The sequence below is a fragment of the Falco rusticolus genome, chromosome 6 (assembly GCF_015220075.1).
Source record: "Falco rusticolus isolate bFalRus1 chromosome 6, bFalRus1.pri, whole genome shotgun sequence".
Classification (NCBI taxonomy): domain Eukaryota; kingdom Metazoa; phylum Chordata; class Aves; order Falconiformes; family Falconidae; genus Falco; species Falco rusticolus.
In genome coordinates this window covers 20,451,359-20,469,445 of record NC_051192.1, presented here as the reverse complement: position 1 = coordinate 20,469,445, position 18,087 = coordinate 20,451,359, and the positions used below count along the sequence as shown (strand labels likewise).

Below are 18,087 nucleotides of genomic sequence, written 5' to 3'. Positions count from 1 at the left end.
ACTTGTTCCTGAGCGGTATGTGTGGCTGGAGCCTGCTGCTGCAGCTGGTAGCATGAGTGCTGGCCCTCAGCTGCAGCTGGCTGTCCTCTGGCCCTGGCTGCTCATGGTGACGCTGCAGGCAGCACTGGACCATACAGGGCTGGTGCTGGCAGCGGCGGTCGAGTCGGAGAGGTCGGCAGCACAGAAAGCCTTTATCAGGGTGATCCCCCTCAAAGTGGAGCCGATCGTCCCGGAAGGGGAGTTTGCAAAAGTTGCGGAGGTGACTCCAGCTCAAGGAAAGCTGCTCCAGGGAAGAGCAGCTGCATGTTACCCAGCTCCACCTGCCTTGCCTTCCTGCTCCTCTCCCCGCTTTGCCCTCCTTGCTGCTTCAGCTCCCAGCGCAATGCGTTTGGTTTTATTTCCTGGCTGCGGATTTATAGCCGAAGCGACGAGGTGTTTTGCGTGTGAGCTGTCCACCTGTGTGTTTTGTCACTTCGTGTTCCTGCCCCCCAGCCCTGCAGGCTGTGGTGAGAGAGAGGGGATGGTGCAGATCAGTCACGATCTGTAGCTGTGTTGTGTTAATGTTTAATTTTGGATGTGGTCAGTGGATTCCATGAAGATTATTGCATATCTTAATTGATGTTATAAAGCTGAATGTGTTGAGTCACATGTTGTGATGCTAAACATCTGGCCGAAAACATGATTTTTTTCTTTTTTGTGAAATCTGTAAGGTTTTACTCACGCTGCTGTGGGTTACTGGGCTTCTGCTACAGCTAAAATACATATCCAGACTTTGCCCACCAGAATGACTGACCCTGCTAGTTCTCACCTTGTGTGTTGCCTGTACCTGAAAGTTGTGTTTTACCCATACAGCGGTGCCTGTGGTGTCACCACCATGTATTTTTGTAAGTGAAATCAATGCTGGTTTCTGACCTCTACTAAGGACCTTTACTTGCCACAGGCCCTTGTAAAAAGTCCCCCTCCAGCTTTCCTGTCAGCCCCTTCAGGTACTGGGAGCTGCTCTAAGGTCTCCCTGGAGCCATCTCTTCTCCAGGCTGAACAACCCCAGCTCCCTCAGCCTGTCTACACAGCAGAGGGCGCCAGTCCTCTGAGCATCTCGGTGGCCTCTTCTGGACTTGTTCCAACAGCTTCATGTCTTTCTTATGTTGAGGGCCTCAGAGAAGACAAGCACTGCACAGGGAGGGTCTCACCAGAGCAGAGCAGAGCAGAGGGGGAGAATCCCCTCGCTCGCCCTGCTGGGGATGTAGCCCGGGGCACGGTTGGATTTCTGGGCTGCAAGCACACGTTTCTGGGCCAAGTTGAGCTTCTCATCCACCAACACCCCACAATCCTTCCCCTCAGGGCTGCTCTCCATCCATTCTCTGCCCAGCCTGTGCTTGTGCTTGGTATTGCCCCAGCCCACATGCAGAACCTTGCACTTGTTGCTTCTTTCCTACTTTCCATTAGATCTAAAGATGTGGGTGACTTTCCTCCTACGGGACATGCAGCAAGAGCACTATGTCAGATCAAGGTTCTCTCTCTTTGAGTTTTAAAAATTTTTTCACAGGTTGGTACTTGCATAATGGCTGCTTAGAAAAGAAATCTTTGCCCAAAGGAGCCTGCTGTGTGGCCCAGCTCTCAACTAGGTGTTCAGGCCTGGACATAACTTTTAATACTGAAGTGCAAATCACTTCTGTTTTGATGGAGTTCTGAGAGTTCTGACACCGTTTAGGTAACAGAATGAAATGTTTGCATGTGGCTGAATTTTGTTGATTCAATAGCTGGTAAATATTCCCTGGTCAGCCTTCCAAAAATAATCTATCCAGGGGGATGCAGGAGGCTAGGCAGCAAATAAAGCAGGGCTTTGCCGGGTAGGGGGGTGGTTTCTCATTAAATGTGTCTTCAGGGAGACTGACATATTTGAAGCAAATGGGAGGGTGGTGGAATAGGTGCACACAGCCAGTGTGCATGTTGTAAAATATATGTTGTGATTTCTAGCCTTAGACTCTGTGTTAGCAATTACTATATCCAAATATATAAAAAAATTGAAAGTATCAGAGCTGCACAACAAAGGACAACCTTGGGAAGCACAAAAGCCAGGAAACAAAACCAGTGCACTTACAGGTACCTTAACTCTGCATCTTCATGTTGGATGATTTGCTGTTAGATGCTGGCAAAACAGTGTATTACTTCTGGAAGAACTAAATTCTGCAGCAGAGTAATAATGAGTGCTGCTTATTGTATGGAGCTCTTCCCTCTTTGTAGACAAGTCGGCTAAGAAGTTAATTGTATTTGTGATTGCTTTTGCTAAAAATGGTCTGGCGCTGGAGACTGTCCCAGTGTGCCTCCCCAGCTGAGGGCAAAGCCGTGTCTTTTTGCTGCTCTAACATTGTTCCTTGCTTGATAGTATCGCTGTAATGGTACCCAGTAATTTACAAGTGGAGCTGCAACCCTTTGCAGCCTGGGATCAGATTAGAAGATGCCGACAAGTGATGTTACAAGGTGGGACAAGTGCTTGCCCCTGTGTCTCTCTCACTTTCATGCACTCTTTAGCCTTTGCCCTCAAGACTGAAGTCTTGGCCAGGAGGCTCCGTGAGGGCCATGACTGCTTCTGGAGTGCCTTGTGCTGCATGAAAGGGGAAGAAATTAAAAGCCCTACACTCAGTTCCTCCTCTTCCTCGCTCATAGTTCAGGAGAGAGTGGAGAACCCCGCTGGAGTGTGTGCATCCCTGTAGGGGACTCTGTAACTGTAAGACTGGTAGACTTCAGACCTTTTGGAGAGCAACTCTGAATTCATTGGGTCGCAGATCTATACAACATGACACCAAAGGTACCACATTATCAGTTTTCTATAAAAGTATAATTTAGCTGTTAGGGAAAGCAGAAGTTCAGGTCTCCATCTCTGAGTCCTCAGTGAAGTACAGCAGAGATGCAGGAGCCTTCAGGCACAATTCACTTGTAAAACAACGCCAAGGATGCAATTAACTATTTAGCTGACTGCATAGGCAGACGGGCATTGTATGCCAGCCGCTTATTACTCTCTGTCTACACAGCCACCTTGAGAAGACCTTGAGACTATGTTAGCAAGAGGGCTCCTCACAGACACTCAGCATCACCTTGCCTTGTTCATGCTGCAGTGGCTGTCGGGGAAGCGGCGGGAAACCAGTGAGTGTTGCTCCAGCACCATGGCTGAGCGCTCAGTCTCAGGCTTTTCAGATCATGCCCGTGAGCGAGGAGTTTAGTTGAGACTTGAGAAATGAAAGCACTTGTATACATGCCTCTCAGCTGGGAACCTTTAGGTGACAGCTGTGTAAACCCTCTTTCAGCTTTTTCTTGTTTCAAGCTAAGCTGTTTGACTTTGCATTGTGGATGAGCACTTTTATGGCCAGAGAGAGGTTACTTGATGCTTTCTGGATGATTGTTATGGGCTAAATGGCATGTACTGATGGTATCAGATGCACTTTAGCCTTGTGCTCCAAACGAATCTGGGAGTAAAAGCTCAACTGATAAAGTACAAATGCACCGCATACTCTGGCTTTGGGTTCTTGAGTAATTAAAAGTAAACTGAGGCTCTCTAAAGATTAATTTTGTCCACATACGTTAAAACACTATGGCACCTTCTGCCATGCCAGTTTCAAGAAAGGAGCTTTTTCCTTTGAAGAAAAGTTCCACAGCAACGGCCAGAAATGGTTCATATGTTTGTGGGTTTACAGGAGAACGCAGAGTCAAGCTATGGGGGCCTCCCTGACCTGGAAGCTCACTGCAAGCTCGGTTGCGGTTTTGATTTGTCTGCTGGCACCTGCTATACTTTCTGCTTGCTGGTGACTTCATGCTCATCAGTGGTGGCCATATCTCCTTGTGTTTATTGGCATGTCACTATGTCTGTTGAAACTGGCTACCTCAAGGCCAACCTCTGCCCAGCATTTGTTGCCGTGCTGAGAAGTTTGTGCTACAAAGTTTTCTGAATGTAATACGACTCTTTGGCAGTGTTTGTAGTATTACGTTAAGCAGGCTACCTCTGACTTCAGGTGGCCTACACAGCTAAACCCTTCTACCTTCTGCACCCCAAACAGTGCCATGGCATCCAAATGCCTGTTGGGAGCAGTCCCTGGCACACCACCTGCATTTCCCCAAAACGTGCTTAGGCATTGTTTGGGTAAGTGCTGGTTGGCACAGGCCAAAACCTGTAGGTGTGCTAACAAACAAGCTTGGATGATCACAGGCTGGTGCTTAAGTCCACACCTGGGCTCAGTTTCATTTACTAGTACAAACAAAGCCTTTGCTGCTGTCTGTATTAACCATACTTGAATGATCCTGAAGACAGGAATAGATCTTCTGGGAGTGACTGCTCTGTAAGTCCTTGCAAAACAGAACAGCAGCAGAGAGCACTGAAAGAAAAAGGAGCTCACAGTATTTTGACTTGGCTGAACATGAATATTATTTCTTTGGAAGTCTTCAATTTAAAGTCTTCATCGTTAGTGGCTATGAGGTGTCACTAACGATAATACGTTTTCTGCATTTATTGATAAGTTGCCTCAGGAGAATAAGGGAACATTGTCTTCGAGAAGCAAGACTGTTCCTGAAAAATATGGTAGCTGCTGCTGAGATACTGTGCACCGTTGTTAGGAGGAGTTCAAAGCCTTGATGCATTTTCTTGGTGTACTGCCTTACAGCAAATAACATGAGCAGGCACTGTCATCCTCTGTGGAAAAGCAGGGCCTCTTACAGGGTGGCAGCATGAGAAAGAGATACCTTCAGGAGTGCTTCTAATAGCCCTCGCTGGCAGCTAAACAGCCTTTGAGCAATGGGTTGAGGTGTGTGCTGGTATGTGCTTTAGGATCTAGAGCATTACATCCCCTGCTTTGCCACCAATGCAACTTTTTCAGAGCTGTTGACCTACAAATAAAAGAAAAATACTTGGATGTTGTTTGTCAGGAGCTTTATCTATATCTTTGTTATTACTCCAGCTCATCTTCAGAGAGGTGCTGCATGAGGGGTGGTGGGATAGGGAGGGGCAAGCACTCTTGTAAAGAACTGAGGTGCGGGGCTGTCCAATTTATTACCCTGTCTCCAAGGAGAGCCAGGCACTGGGAGCAGCATCTTGGGGAAGTGTAATAAATGTGACAGGTATGCAGGTATTCTTTCCCGGTGCATCTTTGGAGCAGCCAATATCTTAGATTTCCTACAACAACTATTCAGGAGAATGTGTGGTCATGTTTCATGGTCACTTGGTGGACCCACCTTCCATGACTTCAGTGTATTTTGGAACCAATTTATACTTCCACATTGCACTGTGGCAGTGAGTCCACTGTCTGTTTTGTTGTTGTCTGGAAAATACTTGTTGAACATATATCATGACCATTCCAGTACCTGTTTGTGTTTCTATCAGGGAAAAATAAGTCTAATCTTCCAAATGCACTTTTTTATATCTTTTATGACCTTTTATGCTTCTCACCCATTCTTGTCCTCCTCTTGTGGTGGGGAGCTGTTTCCTACTTAAGTTGTCCCTATAGCAAAGCTCTTCTATACCTGTGATTGTCCTTGCCACCCTTCTCTGGAGGCTTGAGTACTATGTTATCCTTTTTGAGATGGATTGGTGAGAAATTTTTGTCACTCTGAAGATGCGTAAGATGTGATGCCATAATTTTTCCTGTCTTACTCTTTTCTAAATAACTGCTAACACATTCTTAACCGTTTTGCTTCTTTTGAGCATTGAGCTGAGGCTATTTGAGAGCTCCACAGTGACCTCAAAGTCTTTGAGGCTTGGCTGCTGATTTGTACTGAACTGCTCTGTGTCATAGCTGGGGTTATGCTTTGGTCATCTGTAAATACTTTACATATATTTATATTAAATTCTGTGCTCTCTTTTTATCACAAGATCCTTTGCAACCTTTTCCAGACAGCCATAGATTCTCCTGGATAATTCTGTATCACCAGCAACTTTGTCACCTAATGGCCCATTCCCTTTCCAGGCTGCTTGTGAATGACTTGACTGGTGTGTTCATGTGAAAAAAGAACACTTATTCCTACCTCAGGCCTTCTGCCAGGCATCAATAAGCAACAGCCAGGGTAGGCTGTTTTCACATTTTAGGGGTTCTTAATAAACACCAGCTCAGGCCTCCACCCAGAAACTAACCAGTCTGATGGGAGTGAGCTAATCTTTCCAGCTTAGAAGTGATAAATGAGATGGTTTAACAACCAGTATATACTTTAAGTGAGGAAGAAAAAGGAGGAGAATGGAAGAACAGAACAGCATTAAAATAAATATTACTTTACCAAAGTACAACCATAATTATTTAAACCCTGTGGTTTAATGTTTAGATATTTATATATCTATATACAATAATATGCATATTATATATTATATATTTATATATAATAGTATATATTTGTATATCATTATAAATAAAAATAGTTTAGTGAAGGCTAAATAACTGGCAGCTTCCCCCTGGCTGCAGAAACTCCCCGATCATTTCAGTGGTAGTTGATCCCCGGGCACAGCCCTCGATCCTTGGGGTGAGGCCCAGTGAGCTGCAGCTGACCCCGGAGCTGTCACCATCCACTGGCACCGGCTGCTCCCAACAGCCGCTGCAGCGACCTACTCCTCTGCAATCTCATTTTGCCAGCTGTTCCAGCTCCATTAGCCGCTCCTGTGCTGTCTTCTCGTGTTCCTCATGGCCGTGACATGAGTGACAGCTTCTGTGTCGCTGCTGCTGTTATTCAATAATGGTTATTTGAAATGCCCTGCCCCCTGTTTCAGTGCTTGAATGCAAGAGTAAATGCAGCAGACAAGGCAGTGAGGAGGGTTGCACAGGTGCGGACTGTACCTAAGGAGAGGTTGCTGGGCTTGTTCCTCACTTCTCCAGGTGAGGCTTCATTAGGCTCTCCCTTCCTTTGCAGACGTGTGCAATGGGGCAGTGATTGCATGCTGCAGCCAGCCTGAAATCAGCTGGTGGTGCTGGCGAAATGCTGATGACGAGTATCTTGTGGCACCTGTTGCCAAAGCCTGTTCCTTGAACCCTGGAGTAAAGGTATCTGGTGGCATGCCACACAACGGGAGCAGTGACGACAGCGAGGCCTGTGATGCTGACTTCGGTGAGACAGCTCACTCCCTTCCGTGCTCTCCTAAACATGAATTAGTCAGTACTTTTTACACCTAAGTGTTGCTGTTGCTGCTAACAGGGCTGTCACAATGCAAGGTTTAAACCCAATATCCAGGTCGATAATCTGTGCCCTGTCATGCCTTAACAGCGGTGTGTGGGGCAGGTCCCTGGGCTCATTCACAGCCAGTGTTGGGGGGTACTGGAGGCCTGTTGTAGGAGGGAGGGAGGTGCTGGGAGCTCAGTCCATGTCTGTCTCTGCAGACTCATCCCTGACCATGTGTTCAGGTGTGGAGAACGCAGGAACTCCTCAGGAGCTGCTGATTCTTGATGCCAGGTCCTACACTGTGGCTGTGGCCAACAGAGCAAAGGGAGGTGGCTGCGAATGTGAAGGTACAGAGGGCTAAGTGCATCCTGGAACATCTTCCTCTTGAACCTGATTTGTCAAGGGGGTCCTAGAGCACAGCAGGGGGTGTGTGGGTGTGTGGGTGTCAGCATTTTGGTACTCAGTTTCTGGCACCACATTCCCCTTCTTGCTCGTGCAGTCTGTTATTCCATATTTATCGCTGCTGGCCCACAAGTCTTTTCTAGAAAAACTGCCTACCTACTGCTGAAGACCAGAAATGGTACTGTGAGGGAACAGCTATACTAAGTGTATGGAGGCAGAGCTGCAGTGACAGCAGCTCTCTGAATGTTTGCATCTCTGTTGCGTTTAGAGTATTACCCAAAGTGTGAAGTCACATTCATGGGCATGGCCAACATTGACTCCATCCGGAACATTTTGCAGTATCTACGTACTGTCTGCAGCCAGGTGCCAGACCCCAGTAAGTGACTTTTCTCTAGCTGAGTTTGACATCATATATGTCAATGTCCTGGAGGGGGTTCCCTCCCTTTTCCTTTTTCCTGTCCCAGGTTTCTACCTCAGAAAATGGAGGGAATGTGCCCACAGTGATTGAACACTGCTTATTTTCACCCCTGGTAATCCAGAAGGGGTTGCAGCACTGCCTCAGTGTCACTTGGTTGTGTGTGTCCTTTGAGGGTTTGTAAAATGTAGAGTTGTATCTAGGAAAATTTGAAGTTAGGCGTTCAATTCTTTGTGCTTATTCTAGGCTGGCTGGCTCCTCTTGAGCATCTTTTAGAAAAGACTGATTTTCATTGTGGACTCCAAAAAGACTTCAGTTAAAGTGTATGTGTGTATATTTATTTATTTATCCTCCCACTGGAGAGCTAAGCAATCGTTTTCTTGCTTTTTGCACACCTTCTAGCTGGCTTTCAGCCCTGGAGAGTACCAAGTGGATGCCGCACCTTTCTGTCATGCTGAAGGCAGCAGTGCTAGTCTCCAGTGCAGCTGAAAGAGAAGGGCGTCCAGTGCTGGTTCATTGCTCAGACAGCTGGGACGGGACTCCGCAGATTGTAGCGCTGGCAAAGGTTCTTCTGGACCCTTACTACAGGACCATGGAGGTGTGGGTTGTGCTGGGCTGCTCATTCATGTCTGTTCAAAGGCAGCTTTTGTCTCTGAGTCTCCAGAGAAAGGAGCAGGGTCACATTTGTCAGTAAGCTTAGTGATGTTTCAGAGCTACAATTGTGGGTGTTGGGGTTTTCCATGTTCTTTTCCTGCCTGTTTTCGATGAATGGTACGTCACTCTTCTGCTCAGCTTGGTGAAGTACTGTGGTAAATAACCTCTTGTGTTCAAGGTTCAGCTGGTTCTCTGCTCCTAATTGTGCGTATTTTCCAAGCTGTTTCTTGTATAGAAATAACAGCTGTTAGTTTGTATTTGGAAACCTCTGACATTCAGGTTTGTTCCCAAACCAACCACAGGTGCAGCCTCCTTTCCAGCCCTTCAGAAGGCCTGCTTTTACCTTGCGCGAGTGGCAGATGGGCCTTGCCTTATCCTGCTATGTGCCTACAGAAGAGTGTCAGCAGTTAGTTTTTTCTTTTATTTACAGGGCTTCCAGGTGCCTGTTGAATCAGATTGGCTGGATTTCAGTCACAGGTTTGGTGACCAGGAGAAGGTGGAAGATCAGAATGAGCAGTGCCCAGTGTTTCTCCAGTGGCTGGATGCTGTTCATCAGCTTCTTGGCAATTTCCTTGCCTCTTTGAATTTAATGAAGCTTTTTTGGTAAGAGATATGCGTGCAAACATCTCTTTATCCCATGCCAGATGCAAGCAGAGGCAGAGGGAAGGCCATGATGTTTTAAAGTGTTGTAGCTGAAAGAAGACAGAAGTTGAATTCTTTAAAAATGTCCAAGTGTCTGAGTAGTGCTGGGACTTTCTGCTGGCATTCCTGACGTACCTTCACTGTGTGGGTCCAGCCCTGCCCTTCAGTTGTGCTATTTTGACCTGGGTCTGTATGTGTGATACTACTGCTGGCTTCTGTTAGCTCCTTGTAACTTCTTCCTCCCTTCCCAGTGCAGGCTCAGAGGACCTAACAGACTGCACAGTGACAAAGGGTTTATATTCTCTGGTTTCTTTCAATTGCTTCTTCTGCACGTCCCTTTCTAGCCCAGTGAATTCAGATACCATCAGCAGCACTGTTTTGATTAAAAGCCTAATTTGCATATCTCAGCAATATGAGTCTGAAACATTTTTAAAAAATACATTAGGGAAACAATGGCTATTAATCTCGGTCTTATCAAATAATACACGTTAGGGTTATAGAGGGATGGTTATGGTATGAGTTGACTGTTGCTTTCACTTTAAGTGATTCCTGTTGCTGTCCCTTCTCTGTCCTGCTCTGTGTGGAAAAGGACAGCAGTAGGGTCACCAGCTGGGTAGGAAGTGCAGGAGCCACCGCAGAGGAGCGCAAGACATTTCCCTTTCAGACAGGAGACACCATTTCCCAATGGCCCTGACAATTGTTCCCCTTCTAGTGCTGCAGGTGAAGCTGGTGCAGCACACGTATTCCTGCCTTTATGGGACCTTCCTTGGGAACAGCCCCTGCGAGTGAGAGATGCACAACATCTACAAGCGTACCTGCTCCGTGTGGTCCCTCCTACGGGCTGGCAATAAGAACTTCCACAATCTTCTCTATATGCCAGGGTCTGAGCAGGTCAGTAGAGCTCCTGGCCCAGTTTTCCAGACTTTTCATCTGCCAGGCACCAGGGACTGTGTGGGGAGTGTTTGGAGGGGTTTCCTTTTGCGTTCATCTCTGATTGTAAGTGGTGGTTGCAGGTGCTGCATCCAGTGTGCCATGTGCGAGGGCTGCATGTCTGGACAGCAGTGTATCTCCCAGCTTCCTCGCCACATCCTCTGGGACAGGATGGCATGGACATTTACCTGACCCTTGACCTCAGAGCCAGGAGTTCAGTGGCAGATGTTTGGATAGGTAAGAGCTTAGAGCTCCAGGCCCAAGTTGCTGCCTACCCGCAGGCTGCCTTTACCTCCTCACTCATTGTAGTCCCTCTGTTTTACCTGTTCTCATCTTTCCTGTGGAGAGCAAGAGCTCTGTAGCTCTTGTCCCAGCCACTTGGAGAAGAATGTGTGCAGCTCCCTGCTGCACCTAAAAAAGCAGATGGCAAAGGCCACGCTATAGCGTTGTTCTCATGCTGCTGCACCGCCCCTCCCCCACCCTTTGATCCGTAATTAGGAACATTTCCCGTCCCTCACCTCAGTTCTGACTGAAATGAGGGAAGTTTCAGGGGGTTTGTTGTGAGATTTGCTTTGCTTTTGGGTTCTGGATTACTAAAGACAAGATCTATGGATGACCTCCTCTCGGCTTGTGACTCCAGCAGCCCACTGACCCGCATGTCTAGTGATCCCAACCTGAATAACTGCTGTCAGGAGGTCTGGGTGGGCCTGGAAGCCCGGCATGCCGCTGCTGAGGGAGCTGAGCCACACTTGAGCGAAGGGCAGTGCGGTGGGTGCAGGAGAGACACAGCAGGTGGAGGAGCAAGAGGAAAACGCTCCCCTGCAAGCCAACAGCGCTTGTAGCAGCCATGCTGAGCGCACAGGACATAGCAAGCAACTGAGTGGCTGGGCTTCTGTGCCAGCAAGCAGTGGCTCTCTGGAGGCAGAAAAGGGAAGTGAAACATACACGGAGGAACTGGATGGCACATGTCCAGCTCCAAATTCTTCCAGACAAGAAAACACTGACAGGGTTTCCACCAGTTCCAGAAAGTTCCAGTTAGAAACCTGTCCTCGGGAACCTTTGAAGGCTACTGGCATGGTGTCCAATGGAGGAGACTGCCCCATGAGAAGTGCCACCTGCCAAGACATTCGCAGCCAGGTGTCCCTGGCACCAAAAGGGCCTTGACATGACATCCCAAGCCCTGCCCTGGGCATTCACTGCCTGAATGAAGACAACAGCAAAGGTGACGCTGGAAGGAGTGCGCCCTGCAAGGAGTCTGGCTGGCTGGGGAGAGTCCCCCTAGATCAATGGCGCAAGCCCATTTCCCAGAGCCAAAGCAGTGAGTTCTTCTTCCTGGGGTCCAACTGGGACAGTTTTCAAGGAATGGTGACATCACTCCTCAGTGGGGAGCCTGCACCCAGATACCTCCTCTCCTATGGCTGCTGTAGCAAGAGGTTAAGCAGAAAACCTCTGTGGGCACCGGGCCTGTGTCTCAGTGGCCAGTGGGCTGCCAGGGAAGGTGCAAAACCCTCAGTCTGCTCTGGCCATGTCGGCACGCATTTTGCAGGCCCTGCAAGGAAGCCCAGCCATTCATGGCTACCCTGCCACCTGAAACAAGCGTCTGGTCCCAAGCACTTGCCACCAAAATGCCCTTCTCCTGTGCCTCCTCTCTATCTGGACAATGACGGGCTCCCCTTCCCCACAGCCATGATTCAGCACAGGCTGTGGCAGATCAAGGCCAGCTACAAGCAGGAGGTGGAGCAGCTGCGCAGGCAGGTAAGAGAGCTGCAGCTGCGCCTGGACATCTGCCATTTCTGTTCCCCCTTTGGCCGAGCCACCGATGGACTACCAGGATGACTTTGTAAGTAACTGCCTCTAACATCCCAACTCTGGCAGTGTGGCTCCAGCAGCGGCGGTCCCTGTGCCCCCCCTCACACTGCCCTTTCCAATGCACAGTTTGCAACCTTTTACTTTTGGGCTGAGTGGTTAAGCTTGTTCCTATGCTTTCTCAGCCCTGCTCCCCTCCTGTCCATGTGCCGTGTCCTCATGCTGCCTGGAGGTATCTCTGCATCTTGAGAGCAAGCAGTGGCTCCTACATAGTCATGAATGCTTTACCTCCTCGTATGGGGAGCTGTGGAGCCACCCACGTGTCCCTCACAAGCACTGAGCATGGCCAGAGCGGGGAGTGCCCTTGGCTGTGTGAATGAGGCAGCTGAGGGGATTTGTGACTTCACCTCTTCTTGCAGACATGTTTGAAGGAATCGGATGGCAGTGACACTGAGGATTTCTGTTCTGATCATAGTGAAGACTGTCAGAAGCAAGCTGGGAGCCTGTTGATAAGAAGGAGACTTGAGGTATGTGTTCTGTTATGGCAGTTGTAATGCAGCAGGGGAGGGTTTCTTTGCAGCTAACTGTGGTGGTTATGGCAGCAGAGTGTGATCTGGAAGCAAGGCAGAGAGCAGCCACCCTTGTCCTTTAACACATCCTCTGCATCCTCTGCTGCTGCAGTGCCCGATAGAAAGGGACCTGTGGGGTGGGCTCGCTCTGAGCTAGCCTGTTGTGGTCCAAAGCCAGCTCAGCCTGCACTGGGGCCCTGAGACCTGGTCGTTGTCATGTTGCAAACTGAAAGCTGATGAGGACTGGTGTCTGCCCTAGGTCACACGTTGGGTTGCAGACCACATGGCCTCTCATTGTTTTAACTGCGATTGTGAATTCTGGCTGGCCAAACGGAGGCATCACCGCAGGTAAACTATGCTATCACTGTAGTTCCACTCTTCTTCTCAGCCTGTTTCTCACAAACCTCACAAAATGCCTGTCTGCAATGTTTCTTCCCTCGAGCTCCCAGGAGAAAGTTTTAAGTCTTTATTTGCCAGGCCGCCTGAATTCCCTGCCGATTTCCATTCTGCATTGTTTCTGTTTTTCCAAGGCCTGTGATCCTTCTCCTAGGTAGTGATGCCCATTAGTACCTTTTTAGTGGTAGCCAGTTGGCTTGCTCTGGGAGACCACAGTATATACTTTAAGAAGCCTGTTGATATATCGTAAGTAAGGCTGGTACCTCATCCCTAAACTGGATCCTGTGTGCTTGCTGAAGTTTTGCTGTGGTGTTCCCAGGTCTCTTTTCACTGGTTTTCTTGCTCCTTGACAGGAACTGTAGGAATGTGTTTTGTGCTGGTTGCTGCCATCTGAAGTTACCCATCCCTGATCAGCAGTTGTACAACCCCGTCCTCGTTTGTAACTCCTGTGATGACCACATCCAAGTGTCTCATGCCAGGGAGCTCATGAGCCAACATCTGAAGAAACCCATCACCACAGCTTCCAGCTGAATGCCAGACAAGGGACCTGTCTAAGCCCAGCCTTTTCTCTCATGGGTTTGAAGGGTGACTCTGCCTCCACTGTAATTGTGAAGGCTTTTGGTGCAACACTTGAACACCAAGCTTGAATGCACTGTCTTCAGCAGTCTTACGATCAGTCTGGAGCAGAGGAGCTGAGATTAGAGGGTATGGTGTGTGTCCCCACTCTGGTACTGGTGGGCCCACACATTGTAGTCTTGATGATCTAGAGCTAAAGAGAGGATTGCAACCTCTCTCTTTTGTGGGCTGGAAAGCAGTGTTTTCACAGCTACTGCCTGTGCAAAGTACCCCCAAAGCAATAGCAATAGAAAGGCATGTTTAGAACCAACTCCCCCTACAAAGGCAGGCTGCTGTACGAGAAGGAAGAGGGCAGGCTCCAGGTGGTACCGCGTGCTTTGGAAGGGCCTCAGCCTGTGTCTCTCAGTTCTGTAGATTCTTTTTCCATGAGTGTGATTTGCGATCAGCCTGGTGAACAAGACTCATTAGCCATCACTAATTGATTTTCTCTTGTGTGTTGAAGAGAAATTAATTCCAGCTGAAAATGGGCCAAGCAGATTTTGCCCGTTTTCACGTTCTGCTGGGATTGGTGAACGCACTTGACTTTGCCCCTGACCCCACTGCTGCAGGGAGATGGGGGACTGGCTTTTTCACTTCTGCTCTGCCCGTCTGCTTTGTCTGCGGTCATATCACAGCCTGGTGCTAACACAGGAATGGCACCCTGATCCTCTCCTGGCATGGAAACAGAACTTGTGTTCCTGTGTTGCTCCTCCTCCCCTTTTCTGCCCTCAGCTCTCCACTTCCTACTGCTCTTTATCCTGAAAACTTGATACCTTGAGGGTATAGGCCATAAGGTGTTGTTTTACCTCCTGGAATGTACTGTCTGGTGTATGCAAGGGCTTCAGTCCAAATGCTGCTATATATTTCTGTGCACTTAATGTAACCCGAAGAAGGAGAATGAAGCATCGATACCAAAATGGGGGTGGGGAAGGACACTGGCTGACATAGACACTATGGTCTTTGCTTTTCACTTCAGCATGTACAGCCAAGCTACAGTGATAAACACAACGTGTGGCATCTGTTCATGGTGAAAACAATCTCTCTGACTTGCCCCAGCGCTACCTAAAATGCCTCTTGAATTTGACTTGTCTTTTTGTCTCCTGTACAGTGGTCAGAGTTCAGAGTTGCCAATTTGTAGTTGCTTCTCTACTTCTTTAAAATAGAGAGCAGGAATCCCAGCTCATTCTAAAGAAAAGGAACTGGGTTTAGAAAAAAAGTAAGCTTTAGAAAGAAAAGGGGCTTTTAATCCCTAGATTCCTCGGGGAGTATCCATCCTGCCTCCTTTCTAAGAAATCTGTGGATATTAACAAGGGAGAAGAGTTTGAAAGCGGGGCATTTCTTTGCAGAAGTGCAGGTTTCTTTCCAGCTAAATGACAGTGTCCGATATATTCTGCATCTCATGAGCTGAGACTTCCTATGTGGTGGGGAGGACCTGTGAAGACATTTGGTCTACTAATGAGGCAAAGTACTTTACACTGTTGTGATCTCCCAAAATTTTTGCTAATGGTTTGTCATCTCTGTTGGAGGGAATAGAATAATGACCCTTTTCTGCACTTTGATGTCAGCCTCTGGGTTTGTAAACCCCAATAGTGCAAACAAAGCTAGCATCATCTGAAGACGCTGTACTTACTTGGACTCTCCTTCTTTTCCATACTGGGAACAACCAATATGGCTTTGGGAAGAGAAGGCACCTTGCTTCAGATTTTCCCCTGCTTTGTACCTTGCAATCATTGCCAGATATGGAAGAGTGACCGTTGGGCTGGCAGAAGAAACTGGATTTGCTCCTGTTTTGCCCATGTTGGAATGACTGCAAGCAGTAAGGAAGCCAGAAACTAGGTACTCCTGGCCCTTCCGTTCAGGCCCTTAGTCCAAACTGCTTTTAGCTCTTGTGAGTTTCAGCATCACAATGTGCTGGCCAAAAACTCTAAAATCAGTGTGATAGCATTGTGACAAACAAAATGTGCTGTACAACTCAGTACAGTCAAAATAAAATCTCTATATTAGTGCTGCTGTGTTTGGACCCATTCTTTCATTTGTGGTGAATTACTGTTGTTGCACAGTGCTTGCCAGGCTGCTTTCACTTACTGCTTTTTCCATTGCTGTTAGGAATTTAATATCCCTTCTCACAAATAAGAGCCAAGGGTAGGACACAAGCCACGCTATGCTATGGTCCTCTGCTCTGAGGCCCTCTGTTCTCTTCCAAACAAACCTGCAGCTGCTGGGGATACCAGCCTTCCAGCCTCTCCCATGATGACTTGGTGAGGAATTTTTCTTTCCCAAGGAATTGCTGCTAGGATTCACTAGCTCTTCACCAACAGTTTATATCACATTTTGCCGGCTAGGTCGTTGTAAGAGTCAGTCTAAAGAGAATGATACTGTCTCAACATTGCTAACAGAGACCTGGAGATGGAGTGCGGTCCTCATGGACACCAAGACCCAAAGACTCTGGGAAGGAGAACTGCATGGTATGAGGAGTACTATGCTGGTCCCTGCCACCCGGCACTGGAAGGAACAACTACGACAAGGCCGCATAACAGCTGTCCAGAAGATGGATCACAACCATTGCTGTAACAACGAACAAGAAAACTTGCACTTCAGGTGAACTTTCTTCATTATAATATCATTATAATACAAAACCACACCTCCTGGTCTGAAGCCACCCACCTCTAAGGCAAACCATGCCTCGGGCACTCCTCTTTGGACATACTGGTTACCTTGCTCAAGAAGGTGGAGATTGGCAACAATCCATGGGCCAGAGGAGGAGCAAGGTGTGTTGCTTGGCATAAAGGATGGCTCCTTAGAAACCCAACTTTGGAGATCTTCCCCACCAAGGATCACAACGATCAGAAGGACCAGCGGGATGGTGCCTGGACCTGGGACATAGGGACACCTTGGACCTGTGGTGGTAGCTATAATCCTCTTTCCTTTTCTTTTTACTTTACCTTTTCTTCATTTTCTGTCACTATCTATTGCATGCCACTTTATGGGCAAACAATAAAGTTGTGCTGTTTGATCGAAGCATAACCCCTTGGCGTGGTCACCTTGATTTTTTGCGCTTCAAGATCATAGTAAACGAACCATCGTGAGTCCACTGTGTGGACCGTGACAGCAGGCAATAACGATCCTGCTTCCTGCATTTTTTTCTGCAGTCACACAGCTGAAGCTGCGCGGGATTGTACCACAGGAATCATTCTTGGGAAAGAAGAGGTGCCTCTTCCCTCCTACCTCATCGGAACTGCTGTGCGTGGGTGCTGTGTAGCTCATCCGATGTTCCTGGAAAGCATCAGAGGTATCAAGAGTGCCCAGATCCGCTGCACTGTCTTACATGTGGTTGTTTCATATGAAGAGCGGGTATGGTCAGCATTCTTTGTAGCCATGGCGTGCTGGGTTTCAGAGCGCTTCAACCTGTCAATGGGGAACAGAAGTGAATGTAGCTTGTAGGTTTTGGTCATTGCCAGCACTGAAGTGACCACTCTGCATTACAGATGCAGTGCTTGTCTACTTTGGGACCAGGAAAGTGCCTCTGTGCCCAGGAAACCTGTCAGATTTCTACTGAGTCATCAGGATCCCCACCCCCCCCACCCCCCCACCCCCCAAGTTCTGGGCAAGCATGCCCACGAAAGGTGAGTGGAAATGGAGATAGATGCAGTGGAGGACTGTTAGGATGATTGTGGGAATGCAGAGCCTTTTGTCTGTGAAAGAACTAGACCTTCCATGGAAAATGTCCTCATCCTGACTTCCGTGGGGGAACACATCCTAATTAGGGGCACGGGATTTCTGGCACCACAGATAAGTGGTTTTCTGCATAGCTCCAGTTAAAAGGATGAGTAGCCTCATAAAATCAAGTAAGATCAAGGCTAGTTGAAGTGACTGTAACGGGAGGGCAGCTTAACACTGCCTAGCCAAAGAACTGGAGTACATGCTGAGTCTGGTGAAAGGAGCAGGTTGTGGCATCTGCAAGTCCCTACTACTTGTCATCTCTTGAAGTGAATAAAAGCTCTTATTTCAATTGACATAATGAAGAATTCTGTGGCAGATTTTCCTGGCTTTAAATGAATGGCAGGGCATGTAAAACAAATGTGTGTAACATAAGAATATTTTAAAAATAGCAGATGGTTTGGCTGTTGACTGCAAGCATGATTTTCCATAGTAAATTCCACTGCAAGGGGGAACAAGGGAGACAGTCCCAAGAGTTTTTTTCTGGACTGTCTTATCCTAAAGATTTGCACTGGGTTTCCTGTCAGTGGCTTTTATTTGCTGGTGTTTCTCCTGACAGATGCTTTTTGGAAAGTAAGTGGTCTTTAATTCATCTGTGCTCAAATTTGCATGCCCTTAATGCAAAACAAATGCACTGATATCACCAGTGACAATGACTTAAGCTCAGTTCAGAGTTTTCTCGAGGATATTGAAATGTTATGGAAGATGAATGCCCAGACAAGAAAAATCCCACAACAGTCCTAAAGCAGTCGTGGAAAAAATTATGTGGATATTTGGACTTTACATTTTAATGAGACTCTTTGGAAACCTTAAATC

General features: G+C 47.8%; 1 long non-coding RNA gene and 1 pseudogene across 1 annotated transcript; both read left to right on the top strand.

The window, feature by feature from the left end:
• Positions 1-52: 52 nt before the first annotated feature.
• LOC119149885 lies at positions 53-12,500 on the top strand (annotated as a pseudogene).
• A 4-nt stretch (positions 12,501-12,504) lies between these two features.
• LOC119150383 lies at positions 12,505-15,559 on the top strand. Its single transcript, XR_005105043.1, has 2 exons — positions 12,505-12,891; positions 13,293-15,559. It is a non-coding gene; the product is annotated as an uncharacterized LOC119150383 (long non-coding RNA).
• The last annotated feature ends 2,528 nt before the right edge of the window (positions 15,560-18,087 follow it).